At 36.5% G+C, this 16,555-nt stretch overlaps 1 pseudogene; it reads right to left on the reverse strand.

Annotated features, from left to right (window-relative positions):
• Positions 1–14,952: 14,952 nt before the first annotated feature.
• On the reverse strand, positions 14,953–15,938 carry LOC129072750 (40S ribosomal protein SA-like; annotated as a pseudogene).
• Positions 15,939–16,555: the final 617 nt, after the last annotated feature.

The following is a 16,555-nucleotide window of genomic DNA, read 5'->3' on the forward strand; positions in this document are numbered from 1 at the left end:
GGTTTTGTGTTGTTTTATGTTTATTTTCATTTGTTCCTACATACATTTTGATTCCTTATTTGATAATTGTTAAGCCATTCATTATCAAATAATGTTATTCAGTCTCCATGGATTTGAGTGTTTGAGTTTTTTCTTTCAGGTTGGTTTCTAGCTTCAATCCATTGTGATCTGAGTACGTGCTTGATATGGTTTCAATTTTCTTGAATTGTTGAGGCTTGTTTTGCATACTACCATGTGGTATATCTTTGAAAATGTTCCCTGTGCATTTGAAAAGAATGTGCACTTTGCTTTTTGGGGGTGAAATGTACTGTATATGTCATTTAGGCCCAGATCAAATGGACTTAATTGATATGAAAGGACAGTGTGTCTGCTGAAATAATTCCATCTCTACTCCTGGCTTCTTCTCAGATGGCTACTCAAATCCCTGAGTCACACCCATGTCCCCTTTATCAAGTGGTTATTTAGCTCCACCCTTAGTGTTGTTTTCAGAGCAAGCTGTCTCAATTTTTGCCATAGAGATAGACTGAGACTTTTTGAATTTTTAAATTTTGGTTCCTTTTCATGTAACAATCTTCTTTAATTTATTTCTCTCTCCTCACATTTTACTATTAGCTGTCAGAAGATACTAGCCTTCTTCTTCAACACTTTGCTTAGAAATCTCAATTTTATTGCTTGCAAGTTCTACTTTCCACAGGACACTACAGCACAATTAAGCCAAGCTCTTTGTTACTTTAAAAAGGTTCACTTTTTTTTTTCTAATTTCCAGTAACATGTTTGTTTGTCTCTGCGAGCCCACCAGAATAGCCCCAATGGCCATACTTCTCACAACATCCTGTTTACAACCATTCATGTATTCTCTAAGAAGTTAGAAGCTTTCTCTCAAGCTCCTCTTTTTTTCTTTCTGAGCTCTCACCAGAATCACCTTTAACATTTGTATTTCTAACATTCACCTTGAAACTCTTTCAGCTTCTGTTCCTATCACCTACTTTCAAAGCTGGCTGCATATTTTTAAGTATTTGTTATAGTAGCACCTCACTTCTTGGTATCAAAATCTGTATTGATTGGCTCAGGCTGCCAGAACAAAATACCATAGACCAGTAGCTTAAAGAACAGAAATTTATTTTCTAACAGTCCTGGAGGCTGGGAAGTCCAAGACTGAACTGCTGACTAACTTATTTTCTGGTAAGAGCTCTCCTTTTGACTTATAGATTCCCAAGTTCTCTCTGTGGTCTACTCTCACTGTGAGTGTGTGTGTATGGAGAGAGAAAGAGAGAGAGAGAGAGATCTCTTTTTCTTACAAGGGTCTAATCCTATTAGGTCAGAACTTCACTCTTATCACTTCATTTAACCTTAATTACCACCAAAAAGCCCTATCTTCAAAGCAGTTGTATTGGGCTTCAAAGTATTAATGTTAAGGGAACACAATTCAGTCCATAGTGATTTCCAGTTGGTCTTTGTTAATAGCACTTGTTTGCATTTTGTAAATAACAGCTCTTGGCTTGACAAAAAAAAAAGCACATTGAAATGGCACACTTAGAAATTCTGGCTGTTGCTCAAAGAACATGAACATTCTGATTCAGCCTGGGAGTGTGGGTGTCTTTGGGAACATAGTGGTTTTAAGCCATATTTTTTTTTGTACAGCATGTTACTGATTCTTGGGGACAACTCCTCTTCATAAAGCCCAAACCCAGTTTATAGGAACCTTCTAGACTGATAGCCAATGTAGGTTTAGCCTACAGAAGAACAACAGAAAATTACACTCTATATTCAGAAAGAAAACATGAAATCAATAACATATTTTTCCATAACCATCTATATTTCCTGGGAATTTTACTTATTTGGATTTTAATAGCAAATCAGAGCTATGTGCTTTATTTATAAAAAGAAAATTAAGCACATAAATTAAGGTATTTCCATACACACAATAAAATGGGATGTTCAGGAAACTATTTAGAACTCCGCATATTTTTTTCTAATGAATTTGGTGAATACAGTCTTTCTATGTTACTCTACAAATATAGAAGCAATAATTCCTGGCTAAAATTGCATTTGAGTTCAAGGACCTGACTATCTTCTTTTTAGAATTTAAATAATTAAGTCAATGCAAATGTACTTGAATTAATTCTGAAACTCATTCTTATGTTTCAATCTTACTGCCGTATTGAATTCAGAGAAACACTATGCTATCTATAAGTAAAATATGTACTTTCATTTTCTTAAGTCCCCTTAAGGCTAATGTATAGCTCACAGCATGAGATGTAAGTCTTCTGCTTCTCCTCTCCCAGGGTCCGGCAGCCTTAAACTCTCAAATCATCTCACCCTGTAACTTTCACTCTGATCTCCTTAATAAGCCACTCTCCTTATTAGTCCCTGTGTCTTTCAGTTTATCTTTACTGGTCCACATTCTTTCAGATATCTGTTACCCACATTTCTCTGTACATGCATTCTTTTCTTTAATATATTGATAACGTGTAAGTATTGGAGAGAAGCTGGGATCCCTCTGATATTGAGGAGGCCTTTAAATGGCTCCCCCTTCTGGGTGAAACATGAGAATAAGGAAGCTTCCTTTTCACCCCTAGAAGTGTCTGAGTTTTCATATTTAAACATGTTCTGCTTTCTGCCACTCATTGATTTTTCAGTGCTCAAGAAATACTACAAATTATTTGACAGTTAAGGGAACAAAAACCCTTAGCACTTTTTGAATGGTTTATTAAAGAACAAGCAAAGCAGTGCATGCATTTACACTGAAACACTTCCGCTCTAGTATTCTATATTTAAGTTAAAATTCCGTGTACTTCTCCAATATTATAACTTGCTAAAATCTCCAAATTCCAACTAACCTCATTCCTGGAAAATATAAAGTTTGTCTTGAAAATGTCAAGGCTAACAACTCAGACAAACAGAAAGTGCAAAGTATTAAAAGAGATATATGAGGCCACTACATTGAGATTCTGTGGCCTTTTACTCCCTAATCACCAGAAGCAAACTCTTGAGTTTGCTTTTGCTTGATCAGATTGTGTCCAGAAACTACTCCTCTGTGATAAACGTTCTCAATCACATTTTTCAAAATTGATGCCATAAAAGCTTCTTATTGTTTTAAAGCAATACATTTTAATTGAAAAATTACTTTAATCAAATGTGAGTAGCCCTAAATATTTCATTCTTAGCATTATGCACAGCAAAAGATAAGTGGCTCGTATGTATTTATTGACATCTGTATAATTAATTCAAACAGTTTTATAAGAAGCTGATGTTTTTCTTTTTTTGAAACCTTCTGAAAATTTATAGATTGGCAAAATATTTCATACCATTACATATTCTAAATGCCTGATAAACCACAATCCTTAATAAATCCCACCTACTCATGTACTTACAGCACTTTTTTTTAAAATTTTATTTTAATTTATTTTTTCAAATACATTTGTTTCTGCCTTTCCCCTACCACTTCCCCCTCCTCCCTCCCCCCCAATCCTTCCCCTTTGGTTTTGTCCATGAGACCTTGCTACACGTTCCCCAATCCTACCATTCCCTTCCTTTCCCCCCTGTCCCTCCGCCATCCCTCTTGTCTCTGTTCTTTTCTTTTCCTTTCAGAGTTGCTGGTCTTATTTTCCTTGCATCTTTGTATTGTTGGTTAGGTTCCCCTTATAGGTGAGATCATATGGTCTTTCGCCCCCTGGCTTATTTCACTTAGCATAATGCTCTCCAGTTCCATCCATGCTGTTGCGAAGTTTAGTAGTTCTTTTTTTCTTTCTGCTGCGTAGTATTCCATTGTGTATATGTACTTCTAACATAGTCTCCATAGTCACAAGCAGGCCCTCTTTGTTAAAAAAAAAAAAAAAAAGGTAATTATTCAGGATATTCTTTGGTTCTTCACAAATATTAAGAGGACTGATAGCAATCAGACAAATGTAGTAGAAACAAAAGCAGTAGAAGAATGGAACCAGCCAACGCTAAAGTCAATCCTTTTAGACCCTATGATTGTAGATATTATTCACAGAAATTAACCATCATGCAGAAGGCAAAAATGACAATATTTTTCCATTTTTCTAAAGTTTTCACTGAATATTTATGATCTTATATAGATAAGCAATTGATTGAAATCTAATAACCCAAAGCCTAAATTCCCTGTGCCTGAATTCTCTGTTATTAACTTCACGTTAATCTTTCAAAGTTAACCATTACTTAACATCTCCAATTCTTGTACATTTATATCTCTGTAGCTGTAGATTTTACATGGCCTCCCAAAATATTTGCCTCTTTTAGGCTCTTGGAGGGTCTAATTACTCTTAAGGGCGAAGGTTTCTCTTCACTACTAAATCATATTTGTATTGATAATATAAATAAATTAATTATATATATGCACTGTATTTATATATGCATATATATGAAATTGTTGGGAAAACCTTTTAAAAGGCATTCATACTGATTTAAAAAACAACATTATATCACATTGACTTATAAGCATCTAAAATAAGACTGTGTAATAGAGGATCTATCCACATTTTTATAATTCATTAGGTTCTATAGAAGGAATTCCTCCAAAAGGTTTTCTTTTCTTTTTTTTTTATAATGACCTCAATCTTTCTATTCTTACAACTCATAAATTCTGGATTGTGTGACAGTCACATTTAATTTTAAAATAATAAAAATGCAATGTTTTTGTTAAAGCAGAATTTCTTAATCTTGGCAATAGTAACATTTTGGGCCCCAAAATTATTTATTGTAGGAGGCTGTCCTGGGCTTTGCAGGATATTTAGCAGCATCTCTAGCTTACCCATGAAATGCCAGTAGCACCCCTCAGGTGTAACAAGCAAAAATGTCTCCATTTTTGACAAATGTCCTCTGAAAAATGACCCCTTGGCGGGGGGGGGTAAATTCGCCTTCAGCTAAGAATCACTGCTTTAAAAGAAAATGTTCCATTAATTAATATTATTAATATTAGATAATATTAATAATGTCCTCATTTGGTAGATCACTGTGGATGTGGATACATATGACACTCTATATCCCAATAGAAATCAACATAATTTATTTGTTCTTACTTAGTAGACTTTTCCCAATTTTAATGACTCTTGTTGAAGTAAATGCAAGTCTGAAGCTCAACCAAATAATCTTCTTTGCTTTTGGATTAAAGTTATGAAGACATTTAAATTCCTTTTCCTGTGCTTATGTCATTCTCTCTCTTTGTTTCATATGGTAAAGCAGGAGGAGCTGATTTGATTATTGTCTCTCCACAGTTCATTGATGACATCTGCTGCTTTGCCCTCTGTACTTCACAGAAATCTCAAGGCAAATTAACAACCAGATGGCTTTACCTGTATAAAACTTTTCTGGATACCCAGCCCATTTCAGCATAATACCGTATGTTCTAAAGGAAAAGCCAAAGTTATGTAACGTCATTAGGCAGAGTAAAATTTAGAAAAGTAGTCTATTTATTCTTTAAAATTCTACTTCTATTTTTGTATTTTTTCCCTTTTATATAACTTCATTATCTCTTTGTGGTGCTCTTCTCTAGTTAGTATTGACTGCAGTGAATATTGAATTTTTCTTCCTCATTACATTTTTTATTCTGTATTTATTTTAGCAACTTTTCAAGCCAGTTTGGCTTGACATAGAGAGAGAAGGAATGTTTATAATCAAGAAGTGGCTTCATGCTTGTGGTACCTATATGGCCCTACATCCTGTTACTGGCCTCCACTGTTATGTGTACCTATGGATGGATCTTGTAGCTGTGTACCTGTTTGCCTCCAGGCCTGAGTCCTGTCACTAGCCTCCACTGCAGTATGTGTCCCCATGGCTAACCCCTGTAGTTACACAAGTGCATGCTGTCAACCAAGGCCACCGTGGCTATCTCGGGCCTGGACCCAGTCCTGATTCATGTTAGCAGCTTGCACTGGCACATGTGCTCACAGCCAGCCCCTGCAGTTAGGCACCTGCATGACCCCAGCCTCAACTCTTGTCACTGGCCTCCACGACTGCATGTGTGCCCCTAGCTAGCCCCTGCAGCTGCACAAGTGCATATGAACAACCACGGCCAACAAAGCTGCTCGTGGGCCTAGATCCAGCCTTAACTCCTGTCACTGGCCTACAGTGTCAACAGGGCCTGCAGCCAGCCACTGCTCTCGTATGCCTGCATATCACCAGCCCCAACTTTTGTTACTAGACTCCATTGCCATGCACATGCCCACGGCTAATCTCTGATGCTGCATGAGAGCAGGCTGAAACTATGGCTGGCCCCTGTAGCTACTTGGGTGCAAGGAGCTGCCCTGCCAGCTGACCATGACCTGCACCACCACACGTGTAGGCAGCTAGCCCCTGCAGCCACACACATGCTTGCTGCTAGTCCCGACTCTCATCGCTGACTCCCCGCATTGCGAACACGTGTGTGCTTAGCCTTTGCAGTTACAATGCAGATGATCTACAGATTCAATGCAATTCTTATCAAAATCCTAATGACATTTCTCACAGAAATAGAAAAAACATTTCTAAAATTTGTGTGGAACCATTAACAACCCGACTAGCCAAAACAATTTTGAGAATCCATACTTCCTGATTTTTAAACTACACCACAAGGCTATAGTAATCAAACAGTATGTATGATAGTAGCACAAAAACATACATGTAGACCAATGGAACAGAATCAAGAGCCCAGAAATAAACCTCCATTACATGGCTAACTAATTTTGACACTGGAGCCAAAACTACTCATTACAAATGATAGTCTGTCTGATAAATGGTTTTGGTTAAACTAAATATTTATATACCAAAATAAAAAAATTGTTGTAATAGTATTTCAAATATTTTTCTAATTACATGTGTCCACTAACCCTAACTCTCTTATTTATACATTCATTGCTTGATTCTTGTAAATAACCCTGACCAGTTGAACCCACAAACTTGGAGTATTAGGCTAATGCTCTAACCAGCTGAGCTCCCTGGCCAGGACTTGCCCCTCCTCTTTATTCTTGCTTCAAATACTAATGTGAGAATCGGAGCTGCAGCATCTTTCTTTACTCTCCTCACATTATGAAGGTAAAGATAAAATGATCCTACTCCTGGGCCCTAACAGCCATGACCACTTGATATAAATGGCAGCAACTGCCTAGCTTCTAAGTTCTTGTAATCTGGGAAAATAAAGCTCTGACTTGCTTAAGCTCTAGACAATGATCTCTTTCCTTTATAGGTAAAGATCACAGTTTAAAATCTGCATTCTACGAAGAGAAAGCACTGCACAATATTCCTTTTTTCTCAAAGAACTCTCAAATCTATGTTTTATAGAACTGAATGTTAACAAATGGATCCATTTATTTCATTTGCCCTTCAGCTACTAAGAAAAAGACTTGAAATAGACTAGCTGTGATTTGTACTTTTGGGATATATACTCCAATATTTTTTCTATGATATGTCTCTCTAGTAGCTTTCATAGAGCACTTAGAATAAGGGTGGAAAATAAATCAAATATGATATTATTTAAAATTATAAAGTTATTTTCAAATCGTGTTCTAAATAGATGAATGAATAGAACATCCAAAGCTAAGCCATTGACACCAAGATATTGCACAACTTTGTATACTAATGTTTGACTCTAATATTATTTGTATGCCTACAAGAAATGGTCTGTTATACACATGTTGACTTGTTCAGCCTTGTATTTAAATCCCTTGGCATTTATGTTTAAGTCTCAGAATTTTTTACTGTTTTCTTTCTAGGGTTCAATTCTGTATCCTCATCAAATAATTATCCTATCTAATGTCTATTATTCTATCTGATGTCTTGTATCCCCCAGATTCTTGGAACTATGAGGGGATAGGCGGAATGCTGAGGGGAGGAAGCCATTCTGGAGTGGGTAGGAGAAAAAAATGAAGAAGAAAAGAGAGAGAAAAATGTAGAGTGGTGCTGTTTTTTCAATATTTGCTTTTTGCTAGGTACAGGGTAATTCCATTGTGTACGTAAAGTCATTTAATCTTCTCAACAACCATATGCAATAGGTATTATTATGACAATCATTTTAAAACAAAAAAATCAAGATTTAGTTATTTGTGAGATTTGCCCAAGTTCAGACAAACAATAATAGAAAAAAAGCCCCATCCATTCTACTTGTCTCAAAACCAAACTCTCCTGTGAGGTTGGGAGTTCCTCTTGCTGGTGCATCCCCCACAGGTTTTTATAGCTAGAGGTTCGGAGGCTTTCTTTTCCCACACTGGAACCCTGGGTTGCATGGTCTGTCTTGCTCCCCAGTTGTTCTTCCCAGTATATCTGCACGCAAATGTGGGACCATCCAGTCCACAAAGCCATGGTCTTGCCCACCCAGTCCTCTAGCTGCAGCCTTGCCACAGGTCCTTTCCACCCTGACTGTCTCTACCCCTTCTACTAGTCTGGATGAATGTTTCTTCTTTAACTCCTTAGTTGTTGGACTTCCATACTTTTTGATTTTCTGGCAGTTCCAGTTGGTTTTTGTTTTTAAATTTTTTGTTGTTCTTTTTTTGGTTGTGCGAGGAGGCAAAGTGTATCTACCTACACCTCCATCTTAGTGAGACCATTTTTTGCAGTTGATTTTATGCAAGGTCCAACACTACACAATCAACAAGATGCCTGTGTCTGTCTGTCACCAATACATTGATCTGAACAACATCTGAAAACATACACACACAATTTGGAATATACTATCAGGAAAAGTGCTGTTATCCTCATTTTCCACACTCAGAAGAGTTGGTTATGAAAACATAGCTGCATCTTGGCTTGTGTGGCTCAGTGGACTGAGCACCAGACTGTGAACTAAAAGGTCACTGGTTCAATTCCCAGTCAAGGCACATGCCTGGGTTGCAGGCTGGGTCCCCGGTGTGGGGCACTTGAGAGGTAACTATACATTGATGTTTCTCTCCCGCCCTTTCTCCCTCTTTTCCCCTCTCTAAAAAAATAAATAAATAAATAAATAAGAAAATATAGCTGCATCTTTGATATGTAGCATAAATTCTGTTCTTTTCATAAAAATTTACTGCTTTGAGAATCATGATCATCTCACACATGCATGGTCTAAAACCCCTACTATCAAAGGTATGCATTATTGATCACATTATTGACATGATCATCAATGGGATGCAAAGTCAAAACTTTCCCAACGATATGAGATAGTGTTTGACATGGTAAATGATCTGTTGCTCATAGAAAGGCACCTGCTCATTGTGACATTTTCATAGAATGCCATTCAAGGCTATGTGTCTATTAAGGCAGCTTACCTGAAAGTATGATATGTACATACTGGAATTTCCACAGTGTTTTTAGAAGGGAGTGGAAAGTTTTGCAAGCCTAACATATGATTTCTCTATACAGATTTTCCTACGCTGATTTAAAAACCAAGGCCTTACAATAGTGTCACCATAGATAAACATTGTAGAATTGCTAACAAAATAAACAAATGCAAACCTCACTTTTCTTTCCTAGAAATATTGTAGACAGAACAAAGAAGGTGAAGACTGGCTGTGCCAGACAAAACTTTGGACCCCAATTCTTCATCCATCCTTGCAACTACATTTTTGCCATATGACTTTGTACATCCTAATTCAAGGTGTACTTCTCTTCCTCTTGACTGTGAACTTGGCCATTTAATTTGTCTGGTCATAGGATATTAACAGATGTGACTCAAGCAGAAGATTGAATTGCGCTTGTGTGGTCAAACTTGCCATTTTGTGCCCTGGATACCATGAAAAAAAAATGGCCTCAGGAATCCCACTGGTCTCAGAGGAATGAGATATATACAGAATAGCCTAAACTAAACGTGCAGCTGGGAACTACCTTAATTAGGTCTTGTAGAAACATGCAGACACTCTCATATGACTTATATACACAAGAGTAAGAATAAATGTTATTTTAAGCCACTGAAATCTGGGGTGATAGATAAATCTGCAGCTTTATTATGGCAATAGCTGACCATTACAGAAGGTGGTACAAGGAACGAGGTGCCATTGTAACAATAACCTAAAATATGATTTTGATCAAGGCTATAGGCTGCAAGAGCACTAATATAAGTGGCCAGAAAAGCAGTGAGGAAACTTTTATGGAACACCAGAAAAATTGTGACCTATAGTATCTAGTACTGAAAAACTAAAATTATTGCCTGAAACTGGAAGAAGGATTTGGTACCTGATAAACATATGTGGGTATTAAAAGAAAATGATGAAATCTGAAAAGAAATAGCTAGTTTTCAATCTGTATTTAAAAGTAATAGAGGCAGTTAAGAATTTTAGGGTGACTAAATTAAATTATTTTTCATAAAATTAAAGATGCAGCCATTAAGATATAGTCTTAAAGAAAATAAGTTACCATGAAAAATCACTCGAGGGTAAAGATCCAATGAGGGGTGTTGTCAGCAAACCTTTTGTTAAAACTTCTAAAATAATTAACATGCCTCATAAATCATGCTTCTAAAATAACTAATACACCATTCAGCAGGAGAAAAGTAATGTTATAGTGAAGGAAGAAGTATTTTTACTGAAACAGATACATCCAAAAAACACATAATTAAATCTAGAGAGAGAGGCTTGTGCAAAGAATTATGAACATAGATTTTGACAGAGTGGACCTGAGAAATACATAGAAAATGCATAGTCTTGTAAAATAAAGCTGTCTCAGCAAAAAGTACCATCACCCTAGGTTGAGAGTTCTTGAGTCATATAATTCTTGGGCTCAAATTTCTGCAAGTAATTAACAGAGTGCCAAAAATGACATATTCTCCAATCCTCTTTTCATAATTGGCCAAGGAAGATGATTAAAAACAAACAAACAAACAGAAAACCCAAACAACAAGAACAGCTCTGGGAAGGCAGAGCTCAAAACAGTGGTATATGGATGTACTGCCAGAACTTAAGTCAAGAAATATTTTCTATCCCCAATTAATACTAAGTGGGATTTCAGAATTATCATGGAGCAGTGACTGTTAAATACCTCCCATTCTTCCTCTTTTAAATAAGAGTGTTGCAGTTATCCTGTCTCTCTAAATATGACCATTATATAACAGACAATTTAGTCCTTTTTAGTTCGTAGGTCTTCAGATCAAGACATGTTGCATCTATACCTCATGCAGATCGTGAGATCCTGGACTTTATGCGCTATTTTATAACTGCGTAATTTTTTGCAATTCCTGTGATGATTAAAGGAGAAAGAATTAGGTATTTTCAGGAAGACATGATCTTAACCCTTAAATATATAGCTAAAGAAGAAATCATAGCCTAGTGGTTAAGAGTATATTAGCTAAACCAGGATTTTAGGTACTTACTAATTCTTGGTCATACTTTATATTTAAAATAATGGTAATAATATGTACCTAATATTGTTGTAGTGAGTATACTGTGTATTATATACAAAACTCTAACACAGATTTGGCACACTATAATGATTTAACGTACTGTGGTCTATGTTATTCTCAACTGAATTGAGGGTTTTAATTTATTTATACCTATTTTGACATCTAAAAAAAATTTTAATTGATGCAATAAATAGTCATGATGACACACAAAGATTTTGAGAGCTGATGAAATATTATAACTATAATTTTGTTCTACCTATAATTTCACCATTAACACAGAAATTTAGGCTGTTAAAATATCCTATTTTTAATGACATAATGATGTACTTGTACAGCTACGCTAGTGATATCTTCTAATTTCAACTATAAATTCTGGTTATTAAACTTTTGTATTATTAATTATAAGAAGAACATACTATAAATTGCTAAGAAAAGAACATATTAATTGCTATAGTATATTTAATAAAATGTGTTAGGCAAGGTTTTCCTTTTTAAAATCTTTCTTGAAAATATCCATTTGTTAAGAATTTCCATTTGCTAGGCAGATACTGTAGTTAGTTAGACAATATTAATTTTAGTTTTATATTTTAATTTTTGGAAATGACCATTCAATCGTCATTTTGTACATTTTATTATGGCAATAGCTGACCATTACAGAAGTCGATGCCAGGAATATAGTATCATTGCAACACTTGTAACAGCACTTGTTAATATCCTGTTCATCACTCTATTGTAATTATCATGACAGTCACATTTAGGCAACATTGTACCATTTTTTAGAAACGTATCACAAGTTTTAAAAAGGACCTGATCCTTCCCTTTACCACACACATAAACAGCCACAAACACATTCAAGGTTGGTGAATGGGGGCAAGTGTGTATGATAAACCCTGATAATATACAAGAAGCTATTAATAGTTTTTACATGTAAATAAAATTTTTTGGTTACATTTGCTACTAAAAGAAGCAAAAATGAATTTTAGTAAGTTAATATTATTAAGCAATTATGGCAAATATTCAACCTTACACTGGACTTTCTGTCCCTAAGATTCATGTTTACAAGTTCAGAGGTGATGTGGTTTTGGAATCCCTGTTGTCAAGTATTCCTATCCACACCATGGCAAAAGTAAGCCTTGACTTTCTGTCTGTTAAGAATGGGTGGGCAAGTGGACTTTCTCTAAATCTTCTCTTGCAATTTCATGCATAAGGAGACCTTTATTGACGGTAAAGCCTAGGATTCCATAAATATTTATCTGGATGTATTAGGTACAGGGATGTACAAGGGCTAGCCGCTTGGGACGATGGTCCCACATTTTATTTTAGCTGTTTTACTCAGAAGATCTGATCTATAATCCTTTCCTCTATAATAACTGTAGCCCTTGGTTCGACTTTTATTTCTTAGCCTCAGGTAGCTATGAACATTATCTCCCATCTTGAACTCCTTAATGCTGAGAAGTAGACTATCATCTGAGACTTGTACCATGTAAATAATAGTAGCTTATTGCTTATTTTCATCACTAATTATGCCCTATATATAAATAAGAGGACAAGTCACAGTTTTTAAACATATTTATATGTTTAAATATAAACATATTCCATACAGTTTATAGTATATCTTCACTTTTGACATTTTCCCCTTTTGCTTGTATAAAGCCACCGGTATTTATTTGTGTCTTTATTTATTGAAAGGAATGTTGTAAATATTTTAATAAATTTTTACAGTTAACTGTCAGTTTTTTCCCTTCCTCTTTCCTTAGCCCCATTACTACTCAAAGAAGTTACCATTAGTGCAATTGTAGCATATGGAACATAGAAATTATTTTACTTTTCTCTTTAAACTTGCTTATGAAGATTTACTCAGGAGAGAAAATGAGATGAAAAATCCTCAGCTCAATAGCTGTCAACTCTTAAGCAATTAGTCAACCAGTAAATTCTCTAATACATGGAGTCTCATGTTAGTGGAAAAATGAGTTATTTTGGAGATCTAACTTAGTCTCAGTACTGTGTTTATTTAAGGGAACCAATTGGTCGATTTGACCCCCAAAGGCAATCAAGTGCAGCCAGCATGAGCTTTTGATAGCATATGGGTTAATCAATAAAGTCTGATGTGTCAAAGGGAAAAGTTGAATTTAGACATTTAATAAGATTATATTTTCCAACATTTTTTGGTGCATTAATCCCACTATGCAAATTGGCATAGCCCAGAGGCCCAGCCGTGGAAAAAAAAATGAGGGCAGGTAGGAATAAAATGAAATTTTAGAAAAGTATTAAAATAAAAATATACTGACAACATGAATTAAGAACTTGAATTAGAGTTCTTCAGCCTGAGAAAACTCATTGCTATGAATGCATGTGATGACTAAAGTAGGTAGAGCAGTAACTTTGCACACAGGTGTATATTTAAAATTAGAAATTGTCATTTTTTTCAGACATTAAATTTGAATTTTCTATACAGTCTGCTAAGGTAATTGCTGCCAATCCTAGACCATCTTTATTCTTAAAGGATTAAAAATAGTGTTGTTTTTTATGAATTATAATTAAGCATCTTGTTCTGTAACTGGCTTGGTATGTCAGGCTCATCATGTTTATTTCTGCTGCCTGATATTGATAATTCAGATTCAGGCCAGTGTGGGAACAACTGGGGGGGGAAGTAAACTTTTGCTCTGAGAACACAATATCATTGAAATTAACTTTGAAAACAAAAATTAAAAATCATTAAAAGCATTTCCTGCCAGGTGTTTCTAAAATGTAGTATTTGATGCACTTACAAGGTAACATTTTTTTTGTGCTGTAGTTAGTAAATTAAAACTAAAATGAAATTAAAACAGCTTGTTTCCACCTCATCATAAATGAAAGTTATTGTAATTCAAGATCAGATAGAAATCAGTGAATTCTACCTCACTGATATTTCAGAAAACAACAGATGTTACCCCTTCTTCCTTATTAATATACCTACAGACAATAGAGGCATATTTTCCTTCCTATTCCTTAAGCAAAGCTATGTGCTTCCTGAAGCACAAGATTTAATTATCCCTATTGCTTTATATTTGCTTGAATAGCCACAGAGGTTATTAATGGGCATAACATTTTCTGATCTTTTTCATAAATTCAGCTATGATATTTATGCTGATTTAATTACCTCCAGCACATTAATTAATCTAGCAGTAAGAACTAAAGACTTTGGGTTTATATTAAATTTAATTTATTTCTATTGATTTTTATGATATGTGACAGTTTGGTTAATGGGATAGTTTAGACATAGAATTCACATATGTGTATATATATTTCTGGAAAGAAGAAAATGGTATAAATTGGTTGTTTATGGGAGTATCAATCAAGAGGGGATTCTGGAGCCATAGTGAGTGCTACTAGATTAACCACTAAATGGCCATGTGACCTTAGGTAAATAAGTTAACTTCTCTGTGTCTCAGCTCCATCATTTTATAAAGAGGAAATAATGGTGACCCCTACATTATAAGTTGTTTTTTTTTAGGATTAAATAGCTTAATGTATGTGAAGCACTGAGAGCAATATCCAGCAGATATGTTTTACAAATGTATTAGTTAGTAGTTATGATTATTATTATTTAGAAACTGCTTATTTTATGTTAACCTTATTTCCATTCTGTTAAGAGTTTGTGGAAGAACAGCTTAAGAATGGGTTTTTCCTACCCATTCAGTGGCCTGAGCAGTGGGGGCTGCAGATCAGCCTTCAGAGCAGCTGAGCACTCCAGGCTTCGGCAGGAAACTGCTGAACAGGTACAGAGGCCACCTGTGTCTTCAGACGAGTCAGTGACCGCTGGCGGAGCAGCAGTGAGCTCGGGTGCCTGAGCAGTCCATTCACTCTGAAATTCCTGCTTGGTCACAGCCTTTTCAGCAGCAGCCTGCTCTTCCTTCTCAGTCTCTTCAGGGTCTCTGTAGAAGTAGCGATCAGGCTTGACCTCCCATGGATGTTCATTGAAAATGGTACCGTGCATGTGCAGTACTTCCCAGGCCAGCACCTACCACACCAGGCCCACTGAGTGAGCCCCCTTTTTGTTACAAGAGATGGCATGTCCACATAGTGCAGAAGAGAGCCTCTGTTACACAGAGCAATCGTCAGCAAGTTAACATAAGATGCCTCTGTCAGAGGTGGTCGGCCGTGGGATCAGTAAATACCACCAGAAGTATCAGCTCGTGTGGAAGGCTGTCTGGATCTGGTTAGTGAAGTTTCCAGGAGTGAAGCAGCCAGCAATAGCAACAGCTCCAGTGGCAGCAGCAAACTTCAGCACAGCTCCCTGGCCAGTATTCCTGGATGATATGACACTGACATCAGCGGGGTTTCAATGGCAACGATAGCAGGGGCTGCCAACAGGAGCTTCTCCCAGGTGCTCTTCAGATCTATGATATATATGCCATCATTCTCCCTTTTGTAAATATACTCTTCCATTTGGAAGTCAAGGTTGGTGCCATTTAAGTCAGTTCCTGTGGCAAGGAATTTGAGGACATCCTCTTCCTCCATTTGCAGGACATCTAGGTCTCCCAATACTGTGAACGTTTCCCTTTCAGTTATGTGTAAACTGAGAACAATGCTGGGTGGGCCCCTCTCTGTATAGTATGGAAAGGCAGTTATTATTTTTGTTATTATTATTAAAAATAAAGAGTAGAGACAGACTTTGAAAAACATAGCGAATTGGTGTACTTGGATGCTACATAGAAATCTAATGAAGAGTTAAAATACACAGGGCTATTATGACCATGAGTCTGTAGTTGTGGGTATATCAGACTTATTGGAGTTTACAGTTTGGGGTAACGTTACCAAACAAAAAGAAAAACTGAGGTTCAGCTGCCTGCCACCAGAAAAGTCAAACTTATGGGGTAAATGCTGATGCAAAAGGAAAGAGGTTTTATTTGGATGCTGTGCCATCTTGGAGAATGTGGGGCTCCGCATCTCAAAGCTCATCTCCTCCATGAAACCCAGACAAAACCCAGCCATCCTCAGGAAGATCAGAACAAAAGGCAGTGCACAGAGGGCCTGCTCCATTTTTAAAGTATTGTCCTGTGGAGCTCGTAAGCGGTCATCTGGATAGCTTAACTTGCTCCCAACTACTGTCCAACTTCTGACTCCTTCCTGGAGGTTGCATGTAGAGCTGGCCTGGTCACGGGTTGGCTGCTGGCAGGGCTGCAAAGTCACGTGCTCCCCCAAAAGAGAGTTTGCAAAAGCACCGGCGAATACTTCACCAAATAGACAAGGGGGGCTGGGAGTTGGAGAAAC

This window comes from Pteronotus mesoamericanus, unplaced genomic scaffold (genome assembly GCF_021234165.1).
Source record: "Pteronotus mesoamericanus isolate MK-2021 breed Mesoamerican mustached bat unplaced genomic scaffold, CSHL_Meso_final contig_100, whole genome shotgun sequence".
Classification (NCBI taxonomy): domain Eukaryota; kingdom Metazoa; phylum Chordata; class Mammalia; order Chiroptera; family Mormoopidae; genus Pteronotus; species Pteronotus mesoamericanus.